Here is a 21,449-nt window from a genome sequence, read left to right as displayed (position 1 = left end):
AGCCACCACACTCATACACACTCACTGTCCGGTCTCGTTCGCACTACGACATATGTATGCTTACCTTAAGGACTCCCAAACGACTTACCTACCTGCTCCAGCGATCTCCTTCATCTCCTTTGCAAACCTACCTGTGTGTGTGAGTGTCTCCATCGTCTCCCTCCATTGCATCTCTCATCCAGCATCTGCAAGTTTAAAAGGACAGTATTATATCCCATTCATCTCTCCTCACGCTATATCTGCTTGTTATCACTCTGTGCTCAACTACTTGTGAATAAATACTTAACTGGATTGCTTCTACTTCAGTCTCCGTGTCTCTGTTGTAACAGAAGACCGGACCTTAACAACTTCACAGCATGAGCACCAACGACCCGTTTCAAGAGCTCGTGGACACGCTGCGCCGAGCACTCACACCACAGCTATCGTCATCTTCCTCCAGCAACGCTTCCACTCCAGCACCAGCCAGCACCGCTTCCTCACCAGCATTCACCGCCAGTCCCATGGCCAAACCGGCGCCCTACTCTGGATCGGCGGAGGAATGCAGCGGATTCCTTCTCCAATGCGAACTGGTCCTGGAGATGCAGCCGCACTTCTACACCACCGACACGGCTAAAATAGCGTTCATCATCTCGCAATTGCAAGGTAAGGCCCTGCAATGGGCAGACTCTCTGTGGACTCAAAAAGGCCCTGTGGTCAGATCATACTTGGCGTTCGTCTCTCACTTCCGGGAGGTCTTCGGGAAACCTCTGACCTTGAGAAACTCTACAATCTAAAACAACGTAATCTCTCTGTTAACGAATATGCCTTGCAGTTCCGAACGCTAGCCGCCACCAGCGGATGGAATGAACAAGCTCTCATCACATCATTCCGTCAGGGGTTGGAACCCAATATGCGGCTGCATCTCGCTGCATACGAGGACTCCATTGGACTTGAACGCTTTATCCAACTCGCCATTCGCGTGGGGTCCCGTATGCAGTCGTGTCTCCTAGAGCACCAGGGCCAGTCAACCATCACCAACCTCCTCCGTCGGTCCGAACCCGTCAGCCCTCCAGAACCAGCCACCGAACCCATGCAGATTGATCATTCTCGTCTCACCACCAATGAAAGACAAAGAAGGCTGACCCTGAACTTATGTTTATATTGTGGATCACCGGGGCATGTCATCTCCACATGCCCAACCCGTCCTCCTCGGCCCGTGGTGAGTGCAATTTTTCCCTCTATCCAAAAAATGAAACCACTCACTACTGTTGTAATCCTTACTGCTGCAAACACCTCTGTTCCAGTGGTGGCGCTCCTCGACTCAGGGTCAGCAGGAAATTTCATCTCTGGTGCCCTCTGCCGACAACTCAACCTCAAAGTCTCCCCGTCTCCGACTAGCTATCAAATCCACTCCATCACGGGCAAACCCCTGAGCTGTAAGAACATCCGTCATTATGTGGGACCTCTTCAACTCTGTGTCGGCATCCTGCACTCTGAGAAGGTACATCTGCTGGTTCTGGAGGAATCCACCGCTGACGTGGTTCTAGGGCGCCCGTGGCTAGAACAACACAATCCCACCATCTCTTGGCGCACGGGCGAAGTCCTGAAGTGGGGCGATCACTGCTTTCCCGACTGTTTCCCGGCGCTTCCTGTTCCAAAGTCTCCACTCTCCAAGTCTCTCTCCATGAACGCCACCTCTATCGAAAGCCCTGTCGAGAAACGCTCCGTGGATGTCCCCCCGGACTACGCCCCCTTCAGTGACGTTTTCTGCCCGCAGCGCGCCTCCAAACTTCCTCCACACCGGCCATGGGACTGTGCCATCGATCTGCTACCGGGTGAACCAGTGCCTAGGGGACGCATCTACCCCCTATCACTACCGGAGGAGAAGGCCATGGAGGAATACATCAAAGAGGCACTCGAACAGGGATACATCCGCCCGTCTACTTCCCCTGCTGCTTCAAGCTTCTTTTTCGTGGCAAAGAAGGACGGAGGCTTGAGGCCCTGCATCGACTACCGTGCCCTCAACAAAATCACCGTCAAATTCCGCTACCCACTTCCCCTCGTCCCAGCGGCCCTGGAACATCTCCGCGGTGCCACTGTGTTCACTAAGTTGGACCTCCGCAGCGCGTACAACCTCATCCGGATACGTGAGGGGGACGAGTGGAAGACCGCCTTTGTCACGCCCACCGGACACTACGAATATCTCGTCATGCCGTATGGCCTGGTCAACGCCCCCTCCGTATTCCAGGATTTCATTCACGAGGTGCTCCGGGAGTTTCTCCACAAGTTCGTTCCGGTATATATTGATGACATCCTCATCTACTCCCGGAGCTTGGCCGAACATCGCCACCACGTTGCGGAGGTCCTTCAACGCTTACGGCAGTTTCACCTCTTCCTAAAAGCTGAAAAGTGCTCCTTTCACCAGCCCTCCGTCCAGTTTCTAGGATACATCATTGACCACAGTGGCATCCGGATGGACGAGGGGAAGGTCACCGCTATCCAGTCCTGGCCCACTCCATCAACTATCAAAGAGCTCCAACGATTCCTAGGTTTCTCCAACTTCTACCGCAGATTTATCAAGAATTACAGTACCATCGTCAGTCCACTCACCAACTTACTCCGTAACCAGCCCAAGTCTCTGTCCTGGTCCCAACTTGCCACCAACGCCTTCGAGACCCTGAAAAGAGCCTTCACCACCGCTCCCCTCCTCGTCCACCCTAACCCGGACCTACCATTCATCGTGGAAGTGGACGCCTCCACCACCGGAGTGGGAGCGGTCCTTTCACAGCAGCAGGGGACGCCAAGTAGACTCCATCCATGCACCTTCTTCTCCCGCAAGCTCAACCCGGCGGAGGTCAATTATGACATTGGTGACCGCGAACTCCTGGCCGTCAAGCTTGCCCTCGAGGAGTGGAGGCATTGGTTGGAGGGGGCTACTCATCCGTTTCAAGTTCTCACTGACCATAAAAACCTCGAATATCTGAAGGCTGCCAAAAGACTCAACCCTCGCCAAGCTCGCTGGGCCATGTTTTTCTCGAGATTCAATTTCTCCATCTCTTACCGCCCTGGTTCTAAGAACACTAAAGCTGACGCTCTGTCTCGTATCCATTTCCCTGAGGAAAAGCCCGAAGAGCCTGAAAAGATCCTGCCGGAGTCTATCTTCGTGAACCCTATCCAGTGGTCTGAAGAAACCATTCCCTCCTCCAATGCCTCCACACGCACTCCGCCGGGTTGCCCCCAAGGCTTGCAATACGTCACACGGGCACGTCGCACTCCACTTCTGCACAATACCCACTCATCACTTGGCACTGGTCACCCGGGGGTCAATGAGACCCTCTCGTTGCTCAAACAACGCTTCTGGTGGCCCAACATGGCCAACGACGTCAGAAGGTACGTGCAGGGCTGCAGGGAGTGCACCATCTCCAAAAGTCCACGCCATCTTCCCACCGGCAAGCTACTTCCTCTGCCCGTTCCTGAGCGACCCTGGTCACACCTGGGAGTGGACTTCGTCACCGATCTCCCTGAGTCTGACGGTCACACGTGCATCCTGGTGGTGGTAGACCGCTTCTCTAAGTCCTGCCGTTTGATACCCCTTGAAGGGTCTACCTACCGCTATAGCCACTGCAGAGATGCTATTCAACCATGTTTTTCGCTATTATGGAATACCTGAAGATATAGTCTCCGACAGAGGACCCCAATTCATTTCCCACGTCTGGAAGGCCTTCTTCTCCCTCCTGGGTGTGACCGTCAGCCTGTCATCTGGATACCATCCTCAGTCGAACGGGCAGACGGAAAGGAAGATCCAGGAGATTGGCCGCTTCCTGCGTACCTTCTGTCACGGCCACCAGAACTCCTGGAACCAGTACCTGGGTTGGGCCGAGTACGCACAGAACTCCCTCCATCAAGCCACAACTGGACTAACACCCTTCCAGTGCGTACTCGGCTACCAACCCCCGCTGTTCCCCTGGGATGGGGAACCCTCCAACGTCCCTGCAGTCGACTACTGGTTCCGGGAGAGCAAGAGGGTATGGGACTCAGCTCACCACCAACTGCAGAGAGCCCTGCGCAGACGCAAGAGGACAGCCGACCTTCGGTGCTCCGACGCTCCAGTCTATCAACCGGGGCAGAAGGTCTGGCTGTCCACCAGGGACATCAGGATGCGTCTGCCCTGCAAGAAGCTGAGTCCCCGCTTCATTGGCCCGTTCACCATCCTTCGGCAGATCAACCCCGTCACTTACCGTCTCCAACTCCCTGCACAGTATAGTAGAATTCATCCTACTTTCCACGTTTCTCTACTAAAACCTCACCACCCTTCTGTTGTTCCCTCCACAGAATCTGACGTGGCAGCCGCCGAGCCCCCCTTCCATTCATCCTGGAGGACGGCACAGCTTACGTGGTTCATGAGATCCTGGATTCCCGGCGCCGTGGTGGTCAGCTCGAATACCTCGTTGACTGGGAAGGTTATGGCCCCGAGGAACGCTCATGGGTACCCAAGAATGATATCCTTGATCCTATCCTATTACAGAACTTCCACGCCAATCACCCGGACAGACCTGCCCCACGACCTAGAGGACGACCACCACGGTGTCGAGGTCCGCGGCCCTCAGGAGCGGGCCGTGGGAGGGGGGGTACTGTCACAGACACGTCAGGTTCCACCTCACTGCAGTACCCACGCACTCAATCACCAGCCTTCTAATCACCGCCACCTGCACGTCATTAACTCTGCAATCACCAGCACCATAAAGCCACCACACTCACACACACTCACTGTCCGGTCTCGTTCGCACTACGACATATGTATGCTTACCTTAAGGACTCCCAAACGACTTACCTACCTGCTCCAGCGATCTCCTTCATCTCCTTCGTCTCCTGGTCTCCCCGTGTGCAAACCTACCTGTGTGTGTGAGTGTCTCCATCGTCTCCCTCCATTGCATCTCTCATCCAGCATCTGCAATTTTAAAAGGACAGTATTATATCCCATTCATCTCTCCTCACGCTATATCTGCTTGTTATCACTCTGTGCTCAACTACTTGTGAATAAATACTTAACTGGATTGCTTCTACTTCAGTCTCCGTGTCTCTGTTGTAACAAAAGTACAGTCAGACTGCAAAGATACTTATAAACGAAAAAATATTCCATTTGGTGCATAAAACATTTTGAGCTCCTGCATAACTTGGACAGCAGAGAAAATCAGCATATTAATCTTAACAATGGAGACATTCAAAAGTTGTAATGCATACTGGGTGCCAGCATAGTACAAACTATGTACTAAGAGGAGCGATCTGTGGGCTGGTGCTGCTGATACACAAGCCAGGATCTGATCAAATCTGGGTGAGGGTATATGAAGTTTAAAGACTCAAAACACCATAACCTCAGGAACATCACTGAAGATGTGTCCCAGTGCATCAGGATATATCTTTGACGCATATTAATGAATGTAAATAAAACCCAACCTTTGTTTTTGTCTCTTGAAAAAGAAATTCAAATATACTTATGTCAAGAGTATTTTTCATTCACATAATAAAAAAGCAGTTATTACTGTTTATGTAAGGTCCATTTACATAGTGGTTAGTCTATACCCCCTGTCTGTTTTTTTTTTTTTTTTTTTTTTTTTTTTTCCGTTTATAAGTATCTTTGCAGTCTGACTATACATTAGCTTTGTCTGTTTAAAATTTGATTAAAAAAAGAAAACTATTTCCTTGTTCCTTCACTGTTGTTTAGTTAAACCAGCAGCAGCTATACACTTGCCCTTAACTCATTTCCATGATCAACCCATGACAAATATTGAAATATTATTGGTTAGCTGATGTGTCTTTATTGTAAGGAAATGACACTTTAATTTTTTTTATTTTTATTTATTTATTTTTTAAAGGGAGGAAACCCAATGCTTTAAAAGTATTAAGTAATTTAACTTCATGCTCAATTTGACAAATTACGTTTTGGGAACTTGAAAAACGTTTTTTTACAAACTTTTTTAAACTGTATTTTACTTAATAATTTTAAGGCAATGGGTCAGTTGATCACTATTTTGACAGTTTAGTGCTTCTTGCATTTCTATAACTGATATTTCTACTTTTAAAGTAGACTATAAAAATAAATATTTTCAGTATTAATATATAACTTTGCACCACTATTCAGACATTTTCAGAAATGTTTCATGTTAAAAGAAACAAAACTAAATTAAGCAGACAGAATTTCTTCCTTACTCTCTATTTAATTTCTGTAAATTTCATTACTGTGATGAAACAGCCATAATCTTAGAGTAGAGTGACAATATGTAAAGAATACACAATGTACAGAGACTGAGTCGGCTTCACCAAACCAATTCTACAGGCTGTAAGGGTCTAGCCTGACATAAACAATAACAACAACAACAAACATATTCAATCAAAAAGAGCTCACACTAGAAGGTTTAGGCTGTTCATATTTAGATATGAGTGACAGGAGCTCCAAAATACAGATGTGCACCCTACACTGTAAAACATTAACCTACAGATGAATGGTAAAATACTGGCAACACTCAACATTGCATCAATGTCACCATGCTATCTGGGTGGTCATTCGTGAATGCATTATATGCAATAAATACTAATTTGATAATATTATTATTTTATATTAAGCTTTAACTTAAGCTTATATAATGTTTAATTTTTAAATTAACTTTCACATTAAACATTTAGTTATTTTCTGTGTTGGAAAAGTTTGCCTTCTTGTTCTTGTGAAAATATTTAAAGTCTTTGATCTAATCTCTTGTTCTTCAGTGATTGGCTGTTCACTACAAACATCACACTTTCATTTGCTCAAGTCTGAGTATTAAAAGAGTTGAAGGCGATACCTGAGCTTAGATGAACAGCATTTGTTTGTTTTGTTTCTGAAGGCTCTTTCCGCAAACTACATCTGTAAGTATCTCATTTATATATATATATATATATATATATATATATATATATATATATAGCAGCCAATTTGGAAAAAAGGGTTGTGTATCAAAAATTTGTTTTGAGTGAACTGGTGCAGTGGGTCTCAAAAGTCAACAGACCTTCAGAAAATTAGTATATTTCAGTTGTATGTCCTCTTTGTAAAGTATTTATACAGGGGTTGATGACTAGTAATTAATTTACAGTGCATTATAAATCATTATAAATAGTTCCCTTTCAGTCGGTCACGTTCGACGTACGTCAGGAGTGACCGACGAATTGGGATATCGCTAGAGAGCCCTATCAGCTTCGAGTGAACTAAAACAAGCCAATGGAATTGGCGTGCGATATTTGCACGATATTTGCACGACAGGTGTATATAAATAGGAAGCAGATGCAATCGCACTCTGTCTTTCGCTTCGGAGCCAACAGTTGGTGTCCAGCTTCAGACTTCACAAGAGTGAAACTAAACAGCCTTGGAGATTCAGCGTCTGTTTGTGTTGGCGTTAAGGCACAACAGCGAGGTAGCGAGCTTCCCGGGGAGCCTGAGCTTAAGCTCTCAACTGCTGTTTTAACAGCAACTGAATTCCCATATAAAACGCAGTTGTCTGTTGCGATTTGGGCTGGTTCCTCCCGGTGTGTTCGGGGAGTGGTGTACCTGAACACATCGCGTCACTCCCTGTGTGCTTCAGCACGAGAGAGCTGACTCTTCCCCTTCTAAAAGAGCTTCACAGACAGACACTGCGTCTTTTTCAAGACGTCATTCTGTCTGTGCGTTTCTGGAGGCGGTCGTTTCCTATCCTCACTGACGGCCACAATCACTTTCTCTCATGTCTGCTTAGCGTGCTGAGACTGTGTTTGTGGGTGGTTCATATTCTCTTATGAGAATATGCCCACGTCGGCGCGTTGTTTGTCTCGCCTTTCTCGTAAGGGCTTGAGCGTTCAGCGCGCCGTGTGCCGTCGAGCTGCCGGCTGACAGCGCGCGTTGCCATGGCAACCCTGCGCGTCGTCTGGCGCTCTAGATGCACGGTCGAGACTCAAGCGCCTTTAATGAGGTGGAGTCCCCTCACTTATTCCCCGATCTAGTTTAACTTTCTGAATAAGAAAAATACTACTTTGGTTAATAAGCCTGGGTGACCAGAGGATCACAGTGGGGCTATACCCGCCGAGCCATTCTCCGTGGGCCCCCCACTCCTCTAGTGCATCGCAAACATGTTGTGACTATGTCCGTGGGTGGTTCATGTTTAATAAAACATGGCCATGTCGGCGCCCAGTGCGCCGTGTGTCGTCCAGTTGGACGACCACGTTCACTGTCCAACATGGCTGGTAGCTTCTGCTTGGATTGCTGGTCCTTCTCATGAGGGACCTAGCGTCTTAGTCGGAGCTCCAGCAGAGGATCAGATGTCGACTGCTACATTGGAGAGAATATTGTTGGGCTCTGAAAATGAAGATGATGCTGAGCGTCCCACAGTCGTGATGTGCTCATGCTGAATCAGATTCAGACTTGACAACCATGCTTTCCCGGGCCCCTGGGGGCGTTGTGTGACGCGCACTCGCCTTGCCCCGCCCCCTGTGCCCGGACGTGCATGGAAAAACTTGGCAGTTTTGTAGCCTCTTTGGTGTTAAATATGGAACGCCAAGGGGGCCATAATCTGCATTACAAGTTTTTTCTCTCTCACTACCCTTTAGGGTGGGGTCGCAGTGCTACGGGCACATCACCTCTGCCCTGCATGGGTCTTGGCCCCCGGCAAGTCCGTGGTAGGCCAAAGCACTCATTGCATGTGGGTAGTTCTGAGTCAGGGTTGAGCTACGCATGATGCAGGTCATAGCGCAGGCCTCTGGCCAGACAATGTCCACCATGGTGGTCCGGAAACACCCCTGGCTAGTCTTGCTGGGATGTGTCATCGTCAAGTACACTTTCTCGATGTGCTCATCTCACAAGCTGGCCTAAAACCCAGCCCACTCTCCCCGCAGCCAACCCAGTTGGTTAGCAGAAGGTGGTCCTGGGGATATGGTGACCTGCAGCTGAAGTAAACAGTTCTTTCCCCGGAGGAGGGCCGGGTGGAGATTTCTGGTCTGTTCCGCCGCTGGCTCTCCGGAGTCCAGCGGTACCCACGAATAGAACTGTTATCTGATCCTCCAGGTCCCAAGAGGGTGTGGCTGGTAGTGTGCAAGGCCCCCCCTTGCCACTCTCAGCCCTCTCTCACTTCACCAGCAGGTTCCAGTGTGGTGGTTCAGGCCGCACCCCATGTGCCGTCTCCCATTCACACTGCTACCTCGCAGAGTCTGACCACACTCCGGGCCGCTCCCATGCCGTCCGAGTCGGGTCCCCGTACTCTGCTTGAGGCTGTCAGCGTGCGAGGCCCTGCCTTGTCACGTGCAGCCCCCCCCTCACATCGCCAGCTGGTGGCAGTGTGATGGTGCAGGCCGCGCCCCGTGCGCCGTCTCCCATACGCACTGCTACCTCGCAGAGTCTGACCACACTCCGGGCCGCTCCCATGCCGTCCGAGTCGGGTCCCCGTACTCTGCCTCGCTTCCCCACCCCCGGTGCGTCTGTGGTGCCTTTGGTCCCGCTGGCTCGGTGTCTGGAAGCGTGGATAGCACTCCCCAGCCTGTCCAGCTGGCTCATTCGTACCATCAGACTCGGCTATGCGATTCAGTTCGCCCGGTGTCCCCCAGTTTTCAGGGGTGTCCACTACACTCAGGTGTCACTGGACAACGCACCTGTTCTCCGGGCGGAGATTGCTGTCCTCCTGGTGAAGGATGCAATCGAGCCGGTCCCTCCAGCCGATATGAAGTCGGGGTTTTACAGCCCCCTACTTCATTGTACCAAAAAGGGCGGTGGGCTGTGGCCAATCCTGGATCTGTGCGTCTTGAACCGGTACCTTTACAAGTTGCCGTTCAAGATGCGCAGAAGCGCGTTTTCGAATGCGTCCGTCCCCGGGATTGGTTTGCAGCGATCGACCTGAAGGACGCGTACTTTCATGTCTCGATTCTGCCTCGCCACAGACCCTTTCTACGGTTTGCGTTCGAGGGTCGAGCATATCAGTACAAAGTCCTACCCTTCGGGCTGGCCCTGTCGCCCCGCATCTTCACGAAGGTTGCGGAGGCGGCCATTGTTCCCCTCAAGGAACAAGGCGTTCGTATTCTCAACTACCTCGACGACTGGTTGATTCTGGCCAGCTCGCGAGCGCAGTTGTGCAAACACAGGGATATGGTTTTAGCTCACCTCAGCCGGTTGGGGCTTCGGGTCAACTGGGACAAGAGCAACTCTCCCCCGGGCAGAGGATCTCTTGTCTCGGTCTCGAGCTAGACTCGGTCGCCCGGACTGCGCGCTTCACCGAGGAACGCATCCAGTCGGTGTTGACCTGCCTGAGCACGCTCAAGCGCAGGACAGCAGCCCCACTGAAAGTATTTCAGAGGCTCCTGGGGCATATGGCATCTGCAGCCGCGGTAACGCCGCTCGGATTGCTCCATATGAGGCCGCTTCAACACTGGCTCCGCGGCCGGGTCCCGAGATGGGCGTGGCAGCGCGGCACGCTCCGTGTCCCCGTGACACAGAGCTGCCGTCGCACCCTCATCCGGTGGTCGGATCCTTCGTTCCTGCGGGCCGGAGTACCCCTCGAACAAGTGTCCAGGCATGCTGTGGTCTCCACAGACGCCTCTGCCACGGGATGGGGGGCCACGTACAATGGGCATGCAGTGTCGGGTCTTTGGACGGGGCCTCAGCTGCATTGGCATATCAATTGCCTGGAGTTGCTAGCAGTACGTCTTGCACTGGGCCGCTTCAAGGAGCTGCTGTCAGACAAGCACGTACTGGTCCGCTCGGACAGCACTGCGGCCGTTGCGTACATCAACCATCAAGGTGGTCTACGCTCCCGTCGCATGTCGCAACTCGCCCGCCATCTCTTGTTGTGGAGTCAGAAGCATCTGAGGTCCCTTCGGGCCACTCATGTCCCAGGTGTGCTCAACCGTGCAGCCGACGAGCTGCCACGGCAGCCTCCACTTGCGGGCGAGTGGCGGCTCCACCCCCAGGCGGTTCAGCTGATTTGGCAGCATTTCGGCGAGGCCCAGGTAGACCTGTTTGCCTCCCCAGAAACTGCCCACTGCCAGTGGTTCTATTCCCTGACCGGCGGCACGCTTGGCACGGATGCCCTGGCACACAGCTGGCCCCAGGGTCTGCGCAAATATGCGTTTCCCCCAGTGAGCCTTCTCGCACAACTCTTGTGCAAGGTCAGGGAGGACGGGGAGCAGGTCTTGTTAGTGGCGCCGTACTGGCCCACTCGGACCTGGTTCTCGGACCTCACACTCCTCGCGACAGCCCCTCCATGGCCGATTCCTCTGAGGAAGGACCTCCTGACTCAGAGACGGGGCACCCTATGGCACCCGCGTCCCGACCCGTGGAACCTCCACGTGTGGTCCCTGGACGGAATGCGGAGGTTCTGAGTGATCTCCCGCAAGCGGTCGTAGACACCATCACTTCCGCTAGAGCTCCCTCTACTCGGAGCCTCTATGCGCTGAAGTGGAACCTATTCGTTGACTCGGTCAGATCCGTGCTTTCCTTCCTGCTAGAAGGGCTGGAGCGAAGGCTGTCTCCCTCCACCCTGAAGGTGTATGTTGCCGCTATCGCTGCACATCACCACGCAGTTGAGGGTAAGTCCCTGGGGAAACACGATCTGATCGTCAGGTTCCTGAGGGGGGCAAGGAGACTGAATCCTCGCCCTTCCTCCGTACCCTCTTGGGATCTTTCTCACAGCTCTCCGGGGTCATCCCTTTGAGCCTTGCAATCAGTCAACCTAAAAAGGAAACTAATGTCTCTTAAAATGGTTCTTCTGGTTGCATTGGCTTTCCTTAAGAGGGTAGGGGATCTGCATGCATTTTCGGTCGACGAAGCGTGCCTAGAATTCGGGCCCGGTGATTCTCACGTCATCCTGAGACCCCGGCCTGGATATGTGCCTAAGGTTCCTACCACTCCCTTCAGAGATCAGGTAGTGAACCTGCAAGCGCTGCCTTCGGAGGAGGCAGACCCAGCCCTAGCTTTGCTCTGTCCCGTCCGCGCTCTGCGTGTGTATGTGGACAGAACGCGAAGCTTTAGGACCTCAGATCAGCTCTTCGTCTGTTACGGAGGCCAGCAGAAGGGAAAGGCTGTCTCCAAGCAGAGGATGGCCCACTGGATAGTGGATGCCATCGCCTTGGCGCACGATTCCCAAGGCGTGCCTTGCCCGCTTGGGTTGAGAGCCCACTCCACCAGAGGAGTGGCCTCTTCCTGGGCGCTGGCTCAGGGCGCCTCGCTGACAGATATCTGTAGAGCTGTGGGCTGGGCGACACCTAACACGTTCGCTAGGTTTTATAGCCTACGTGTAGAGCCGGTATCTTCCCGTGTACTCGCTTCCACTAGCCGGTAGACGCGTTGAACCCGCTCTAAGTGTCGGCTTGCAATGCCATTCCCGCCCCCTGGGCCGGATACGTGCATATTTTTTACTCCAGTCGTGTTCCCCGCTTGGCGAACCCTGTCGAGTTCCTCCGCCTCCCCCTTCGGCTCGGACATTGCGGAGTGTCTGATGCCAGGCCTACATCCGTCACCGACGTTGTCTGTTGGCTGGGTTCCATATGTCATGACTCCTCTACGTGAGCGGTCCCATATGTGTAATTGTCCACGGTTTAAAACTCCCCACGGCGAGTCCGTGTCTTTCCCTTAGCAGAGCCAGCTCTGCTGTCACCTGTCAGATGAGTCTCCCCCTACCCAGGTGGAGCCATCCCAGGGACTCCATATGCGTACTGCCCCCCGGGCCAGTCCATATGTGTATTCTCCACGTAAACTCCTCCCCCATTGGGTAGGTAGTGGCCTCCGCAGCGTCCCCTACGGGTTCGCTTCCCCAGTGTAGTCTAGTTTACTTAGTGGGTATGTCGGAACAGCAGTAGACTCTCTCGGCGTAAGCTCGCCCCCTTCACCGTCCCAATTGGTGCGAAGGGTGGCTAGAGCTTGCACTGGGCACTGGAAGGGGTTTCGTAACTGTGGCGCTTTATTTGGGATCCCAATTCATCGGTCACTCCTGACGTACATCGAACGTGACCGACTGAAAGGGAACGTCTCGGTTACGTATGTAACCCTCGTTCCCTGAAGGAGGGAACGGAGACGTACGTCCCGTCGCCACAGTTTCTGTACCCTCGCTGTTGTGCGGACACCAGTTGTCTCCTCAGCGAAAAACAGAGTGCGATTGCATCTGCTTCCTATTTATATACACCTGTCGGAGGCGGTGCGCATTATGCAAATATCGCACGCCAATTCCATTGGCTTGTTTTAGTTCACTCGAAGCTGATAGGGCTCTCTAGCGATATCCCAATTCGTCGGTCACTCCTAACGTACGTCTCCGTTCCCTCCTTCAGGGAACGAGGGTTACATACGTAACCGAGACGTTTTCTCTTGACTCATGTCACTTTTGAGTGTGATCTGGCCCGGCTTGAAAGCATTTCTCTGAATACACGTTCAGCTTTGGAGAAAAGAACTTGTTTCAGTGATTGTAGGATCCATCGTATATTAGCGGTGAGAAGCAATGTATTGAGAATATATGAGATATGAGAAGCACATATGCATATAGTATATGAGAAGCAATGTACTGTAGACAGGGTTGGGCAAAAAAACAACAAAAAGTATTTTAAAATAAAATACCAAATATCTTAATTTTAAGTGTTTAAGTAGCCTATATGTTCTGTCATATAAACAGAATAAAAACAATTAAAGAAGAGCACAGTTTACTTGCCTCAAACAACTCAGTAGGTATTATTAGTATCAGGCCTATTATAATTGTTTTTGTTGTCACATTTAATTTATTGCCACACTTTAATATGTGAATTATATTATCAGAAAATGAAACACATTTAGCGTCGTCAGGCTTTTATTTGAGCTTAATAGATAAATCAACGGAGCTGCGCACTCAGGTTTATGGCTGCTGAAAATTTTAGTCGCCACAAGATGGCACTGTTGAAACTTTTCTCGAAACATTAGAGAAAAGCTTTAAAGATTTAAAGGATTAGTTCACTTTCAAATTAAAATTTCCTGATAATTTACTCACCCCCATGTCATCCAAGATGTCCATGTCCTTCTCTCTTCAGTCAAAAAGAAATTAAGCTTTTTGATGAAAACATTCCTATATTTTTCTCCATATAGTGGACTTCAATGGCCTCCAGATGGTTGAAGGTCAAAATGACAGTTTCAGTGCAGCTTCAAAGCGTTCCACATGATCCCAGACGAGGAATAAGAGTCTTATCTAGTGAAACCATCGCTCATTTTCTAAAAAAAATCATATTTTACATGTTTTAACCATAAATGCTCTACTTGATTGTTTTGAATCTCAACAACACCAGTTTGAAGATAATTACATTTTGTATTGAGATAAACAGAGTTTTAGATATGTGAGGTCACCATCATGTAGATCAGTGTTTGCTTTAGTTGGGCTCTTGACCCTTGACTTTTGAGTTACTTCTTTATCAGTAATTGCAGGTGTTTATATAAAACATTTCTGCATTGATAAAGCAGAATGTACATTTGAACCAGAGCTTTCCAGACATAGATTAGCATGACTTTAATTTATTTGTTTTTCATTGGCATTTAGTTGCTGATCTCAAACTATATTGTGCGTACAGGCTCATCTTTTCAGAAATAACATTAGAAAAATAATGCACACGTGACACAAAAGCGGCCACGACACAAGCTTAGTTTCTGTGAATGGTAAACCCACCTCTGATTAAATTAGCTTGATGAGCGTTGTTAGCCTGCTGCACTGGGCCTGAGTGCACTGTGAGTTTGACTTGTTCAGCGGAATGTAGCGAATTAACTCAAAGGGGAAATATTAATAATTATTCATAACTCATTATGATTATTAATTATGATTAATTATGAATATGTAAATACATTAATCAGATTAACTGGATGTAGCTACATTAAGATTAATATTACAATCAATTAACCTGTTCAGTAAACAGTTGATTGTTTATTAATTCTAAGAAATGTTCATTTCCAGGTTATGGAAATGCAACATTCTTATTGTACCTTACTACTGAGAGCATGTAGTCAGGATCTAAATCACTTAAGAGGCAATTTATTAGCAGGCGCAGAACCAAACATGCATTGTGCACAATTCTTAATTAACTAACTCACAGACACATAACTAAACTAACAAACACATAACATACACGCAGGTCACACACATACATAGGTAAGAATGAGTAATGATTGAGTTGAGGGGAACCATTCATGGAGCTATAGGGAAAAGTCAAAGACAATCTGGAAAAGAATCATCAGTTTCCTCAGTAATAAAACACCTTTGCTGACAAAGATAAGTTTTACAAATCAATACTAAATCACTGTTTAGTGTTCAAAGGTACGATATTTGCAAGATGCCTTTAGGCTGAGGAGCATCGGGTCTGCAGGCTGAGGAGACATTGAGGATTCAGTCCGAAGTTGTTGCCAGTATCTTCTGCGTTGGATGAAGTACTATGAAACAACTTATAGATGAGCACATGGCTTGGTTGTAGGCAGAGGCTACAGGCCTTGGCCTGAAAAGGCCGGCAGCAAGAAGGGGGTCTCTTCAGTCGTCCAAGAAGCAAGGAAAGAGAGGGAGTGGCATTTTTTGCTGGCTTTTAAACTCTGGTCAAAGTCACACCTCTTAGTTGTTGACCGGACCAATGAAGATGTTGTATTTCCGGGTGACAACACACCTCCTTGTCGGGGCTTTTACGACCGAGCAAGATCAACTAGCTGAGTTTCTGAAGAAGAACTATTAAAGATTCTTGTAATACTGATATGTTGCACAGGTATGGACATACCGCATACACAAACGTTTAAATCTTCTCGATACGAACCCATAGACACTAAACATGACATAATTGAAGTTACCTTAAATGTATCATAAAACATATGAATACAATGAGTGTAATATAGTACACGGTAATAATGGATACCATTTCCTGGGGATGTCCATGTCCATTTATAGAACAGTCCGTCTATACATTAATGCAGGAAAGTCTGTGTTATGTGGGGATAATGCAGGAAAGGTGCACGTTTTCGTGTGTCTCTTCTCTGCTCTCAATGTGGCAACCACATTCTTTAGCACAATAAAACTTGTAACTAAGAACTTCTCGGGGGATGGGGGACAGGCCCCAGAGTGCTTTAAACAATTATTAGTTAACTATGACAAATAATTGTGTCTGATTTGTCTCAGTCGTTACAGGAAGGACTGCCAATATGTTCATTTATTATCAATCATTGTTATATTCACGTCGCAACTTACAATGTACAGTGGAGAAGAATACCTCTCTTCCTTTTGCCTAAGATGTTTTCAAATGATCCTGTAATCGCCCCTGAGGGATACGATTATGCTGCTTTAGAAACACCAGATGGCGCTAATTATCAGGTAAATCAGTATCATAAAAGTGATAAAGTACAGTGCAAATATCAGTAAACCCAACAGTAATTGATAGACAAAGGAGCACAGTGAAGAGTAGGATCAATGTTTAATAATTAAATTTAGATAAACTTCCATATGATAAGTTAAAATTAGCACATTTTAGTTGAGTTTCTGCATGCTTTAAACACCACTAAATTAAACTCATGCAGAGAAACAACATTTCAAACAATACAATAACAACTATGTGCATATGAGCAAAACAAATATAGACATCCTGTCATAGAATTAATGTGAATGAAACCAAAAACGTGAGGCTTTGTCCTGTTGTTATAAGCCATGGTGTGTAAACACGATGAGAAGGTACTACTTTAAAGTACGTACTTTAAAGTAGACTTTAATAAATGAATCAAGGAACCAGGAGAAACTCAGGAGAAAATATCACACCACATACAAATGAGAGAGGGATACAGGGAACAAGGCAAACAAAGGACTAACCGAGACACAGACACAGCTGAACTGAGGACACTAATCAAATGAGTAACCTGGGATACAAACACATGGCAGGAAACAAGGAACAAAGGAGAACATGTGACTAATGAAAAACAAACAGAACAGACACCAAAATAGAGATACATGTGAAGCCAGGAACACACCAAGCCGTTTTCTCAGTGTCTTGCACAGTGTCGGGTGAAATTAGTCCTGTTTGGCTTTTTTCAGGGCCGATTCGACATGTTGAATCGGCGTTGGAGCTCGTCGGTCCGTCGGTCCATCTGATCATTCTGATTGGCTGTTCAGCTACCGCCACCTGCTGGTTCGGAAAAGCATTTCATCTTAAAAGGACGTGCTACTTGCCCGTCGAGTGTCGAGCGTTGGTTTGGTGTGTCAGGCCAACTTTGACCCATGCAGACACTGCTGACGTGAGCCAACCCCACAGTCTGCTTTCGTCGCCACTAGTTTTTTCGGCATCGGCTTGGTGTGTTCTGCACCTGTATGAGCTCTAACATCAGTTCCAGTAGAAAGATACAGTATTTTCATACATTTTCATACACAGACTCCGTCTTTGATTTCTGAAAGGAAACACAAACTCAATCAGGAACCTGCTGGTGCAAAAGGAAATTTTAATAATTAAAAATTATTTAAAAATTAATAAAACTTAGGTTTCTGTTTTGTTTTGGATGTTAGCAGTAAGTTGAGCTATTTCATGACTACAAGACTTTTTTGCCAGTGGATTGTCATGTTACATCTGTTACAACTAACCCGGACTATGGGGTGAATTATAACATTTCACTTCTCGTGTTTGAATCTAAACCACACATTTTTTTGTTTGTGCTGCAAAGATAACAGCTATGTCATTTAATATCTGACACTTAACTAGTTTCAATCACATTTTGAATGCACAGGCTTAAAAGAACTCCAAGATACGGACAGAAAAGTAAAAAATGTTACAACCATCCCCGGTCTCCCTACAGAACAGATGCTAACATGGATCAGCAAGAGGAAATGACATCAGTCATGACCTTTAAAACAGTTTAATCATCAAACAGATTAAGTTTATCAGGTTTGTCACAACAGCCTGTGCTGAGAATGACTGTCTTTCACACTAAAGCAACAGCAAAGGCACTTGTTGCAGCACATCTGCAAAGCAACCAACGTCCGTTAAAGCTGCATTTCAGTTCAGATAATCATGAACCGCAGAGACGAGGACAGACTTCAGCACAGCTAACATGGGTAGCAACTCTGTGTCCTACTTTCTGTCCAGAGAAAATCTGATGGTATAAAAGCTGATTTTGTACAGGTGATTATATAATAACAAACCAGATTACATGTGATTTTAAACAAATCAACGATCATTTTGAATAATATAGAATAATAAATATTCTATGTACTAATATTTTGATTTGCACTAATGTTTTTATTTTATTTTTTTGAAGCCTGAAAAATCACAATAGCCCTGTAAAATGGAAATACTTACACTGAGGTGCAAATAGTGGCCTTAAACAATCTTTTTGATCTGCTCTCTACTGAAGGTAATAATGACGGTTGAGTCAATAAACCACAAACATCTGTTCACAGACCGTCTGATGCTGCAAACTTCAAACAGTCACACTAACTGACTGCAAAAACGTCTTGCAACTTGTTACCTTTTGTCGTGTTGTTGGTTTACACATTGATGAATCAGTCCTGTCTTCCTCCTGTGTCTCGACTGCATTAACAATAATCATAGATGTGTTAAAACAACAGTTTCAATATGATATTGAAATTTCTGTCCTAAAAAAGATAGATATTTATACAAATGAATAATTGCTCTCCTGACCTGTTTTTCTACATCTCCAGCAGATGCAGCAGATCACAACTACAATCAACAGAGATCCAGCAGCAGCAGCAGAGATCAGCACTATGTACAAAGGTAGACCTTGACCTGTAATGGAGGAAATGAATCATTAGTGTGACTGAATCTGTCCGTCTAATCTAACACTATATATATATATATATATATATATATATATATATATATATATATATGCCTAGTAATGACTGTTTAATGACAATAGCATGCAATAAGACTTTGTGTAAAAGTCTTTCTTTTAATTTTTGATGCAAAGACTGTAGCCTAAGACTATCCCACGTTAACACGCTAACCCAAATTAACTCTCACTTAAAATTTTCTAATGGTTTTTAAGGATGTTAAAATGTTATATTATAATGTTATTGTTGTTTTACTTCGTCCTTTCATCTCCGTTTACAAACCGACATTTTATTATTACAGTCACTTTCCAATCCGTCCCTTTGCGCCACCTGGCGGTAGTTTTTTACACGCGACTGAATTTCAGTTGACGCAACGGCCCTGCAGCGGCGGTAATACCCATTTTGGTTGTCCACCTACTGTATATGCAATTTTGCCTGAAAAGTAAACATATTTGAGGATGTTTATATATTTTTAATGGAAACAGATTTAATTCAAACTCTATCCTTCGAATACAATGGTATTTTACATAATATTGGGAAGATCATGAAAGAGGTTATCATTAGGTTATTGTCTGTCTGTGCACGACATCAACAGTACAGTAGATGTGCAGTACTGTGTCATCGGACGTATTCAAACTGGACAATGGACCGTATGATCACCGAGCAATATTTTTCAGTGTCTGTCATTGTACTATCTGTAAGCTATCTGCTTAGATGTAGTAAGTATGAATCATTGATCATTACCTTTCTGAGACATTTCTTGTATTAATTTGATGGTGGCTTGCTCTCACCCAGCTTGCAGATCAGGTAGATGTATACAGACGTGTTTGCAGTTCTCTCACTGATACATTGTCATTTCTTCTGTATCCTTTCTAACAGAGCTGCTTGCTTTTTTATGCAACTACCTAACAGCACATTTGCATAGGGTCTTATCAGGGAAGTAGCACAAGCACTTGGAGTACATCAGAAATTGAACGTGGCCTCAGTTTAATGTTAGGATTTTGTTGTGTCTCGCCACAATCAGAGTAGACAGCATCACTGATTATAGGTTATATTCACATTTGTTGCGTTGCACCGCTCGCATCTGGTGTGAAACGGTGTTAGATTCTTTATGCTGCTGGTAAAGCATCTGCTTGATAGGAGGTGTTGTTATCAAATCTGTTATAACAGGTGCCAAGTATCATAAATATCATCAGGGCCATTGCTTTCCTTGTGTCTAAACTTAGAAGGGCTTGTTTTATCTGTCCTATACTACAAAGTTTATGCATTTTTGTTGGTTTGGCGAAAAGAGTTGCACACATGCATTAAAACAACAGCACTATAACTTTATAGATCAGATTAATGAATTAATATCAACACCAACATACCTGCACATGTGTGACAGAGGTGAGTGATGTCCAGATGTTGAGTCTGGTTGCTGATGGGATTGTTCAGCACACAGCTGTAGGTGTTTTTATCCTGATATTCCACCTCCAGAGGTAGAGAGAGACTGATGCTGAGATCAGACACACTGATGCTGGACAATAAACTGTTTCCTTTGTACCAGGAGAGAGTCACATGACTCACATTCACAGCTGAACACACCAATGAACAATTTGATGATGATGATGATGATGATGAACAGTTTCTGGTGATGTCAGGAGTGGGCAGAGGAGCTGGAAAACATGAGAGAATAAACAGAAATATGGATAAATATAAACATCAATCTTATTTTGGGTGTAGTGTGTTGATGGTCAGTAAGTGTATCTCAAAGTATAATATGATGAAACATTTCATTATATAAAAATTTTAAGGAATATTCTGGGTTAATTTTAAGTTAAAGGGTTAGTTCACCCAAAAATGAAAATTCAGTCATTTATTACTTACCCTCATGTCGTTCCACACCCGTAAGACCTTTGTTCATCTTCGGAACACAAATTAAGATATTTTAGTTGAAATCCGATGGCTCCGTGAGGCCTACATAGGGAGCAATGACATTTCCTCTCTCAAGATCCATAAAGGTACTAAAAACATATTTAAATCAGTTCATGTGAGTACAGTGGTTCAATATTAATATTATAAAGCGAAGAGAATATTTTTGGTGCGCCAAAAAAACAAAATAACGACTTATTTAGTGATGGCCGATTTCAAAACACTGCTTTAGGAAGCATCAGATCGTAAATTAATCAGTGTGTCGAGGTGTCCAATCTGCAGTTCGGAGCGCCAAAGTCACGTGATTTCAGCCGTTTGGCAGTTTGACACACGATCCGAATCACGATTCGATACACTGATTCATTTATGATCCGATGCTTTCTGAAGCAGTGTTTTGAAATCGGTCATCATTAAATAAGTTGTAATTTTGTTTTTTTGCCGCACCAAAAATATTCTCGTCGCTTTATAATATTAATATTGAACCACTGTACTCACATGAACTGATTTAAATATGTTTTTAGTACCTTTATGGATCTTGAGAGAGGAAATGTCATTGCTCCCTATGAAGGCCTCCCGGAGCCATTGGATTTCAACTAAAATATCTTAATTTGTGTTCCGAAGATGAACGAAGGTCTTACGGGTGTGGAACGACATGAAGGTGAGATAATACGTGCCAATTACCTTTTTTATTTTTTTTATTAATTTGCCGAGACAAGTTTCCACTGAATGCGGGCGATCTGTAAATGTTAAAATACTCACTTTTTCCAC

At 46.3% G+C, this 21,449-nt stretch overlaps 1 protein-coding gene and 1 long non-coding RNA gene across 3 annotated transcripts in view; one reads left to right on the top strand and one right to left on the bottom strand.

The window, feature by feature from the left end:
• The window catches only part of LOC125263285, a 1,003,076-nt gene that overhangs the window by 99,552 nt on the left and 882,075 nt on the right, over window positions 1-21,449 (top strand). The window lies entirely within an intron of this gene.
• On the bottom strand, window positions 16,964-20,195 carry LOC125263312. Its single transcript, XR_007183791.1, has 3 exons — window positions 20,138-20,195; window positions 18,619-18,723; window positions 16,964-18,507 (listed from the first exon to the last, which is right to left on the bottom strand). It is a non-coding gene; the product is annotated as an uncharacterized LOC125263312 (long non-coding RNA).

This window comes from Megalobrama amblycephala, linkage group LG2 (genome assembly GCF_018812025.1).
Source record: "Megalobrama amblycephala isolate DHTTF-2021 linkage group LG2, ASM1881202v1, whole genome shotgun sequence".
Lineage (NCBI taxonomy): Eukaryota > Metazoa > Chordata > Actinopteri > Cypriniformes > Xenocyprididae > Megalobrama > Megalobrama amblycephala.
This window is presented reverse-complemented; position numbering and strand designations above follow the sequence as displayed.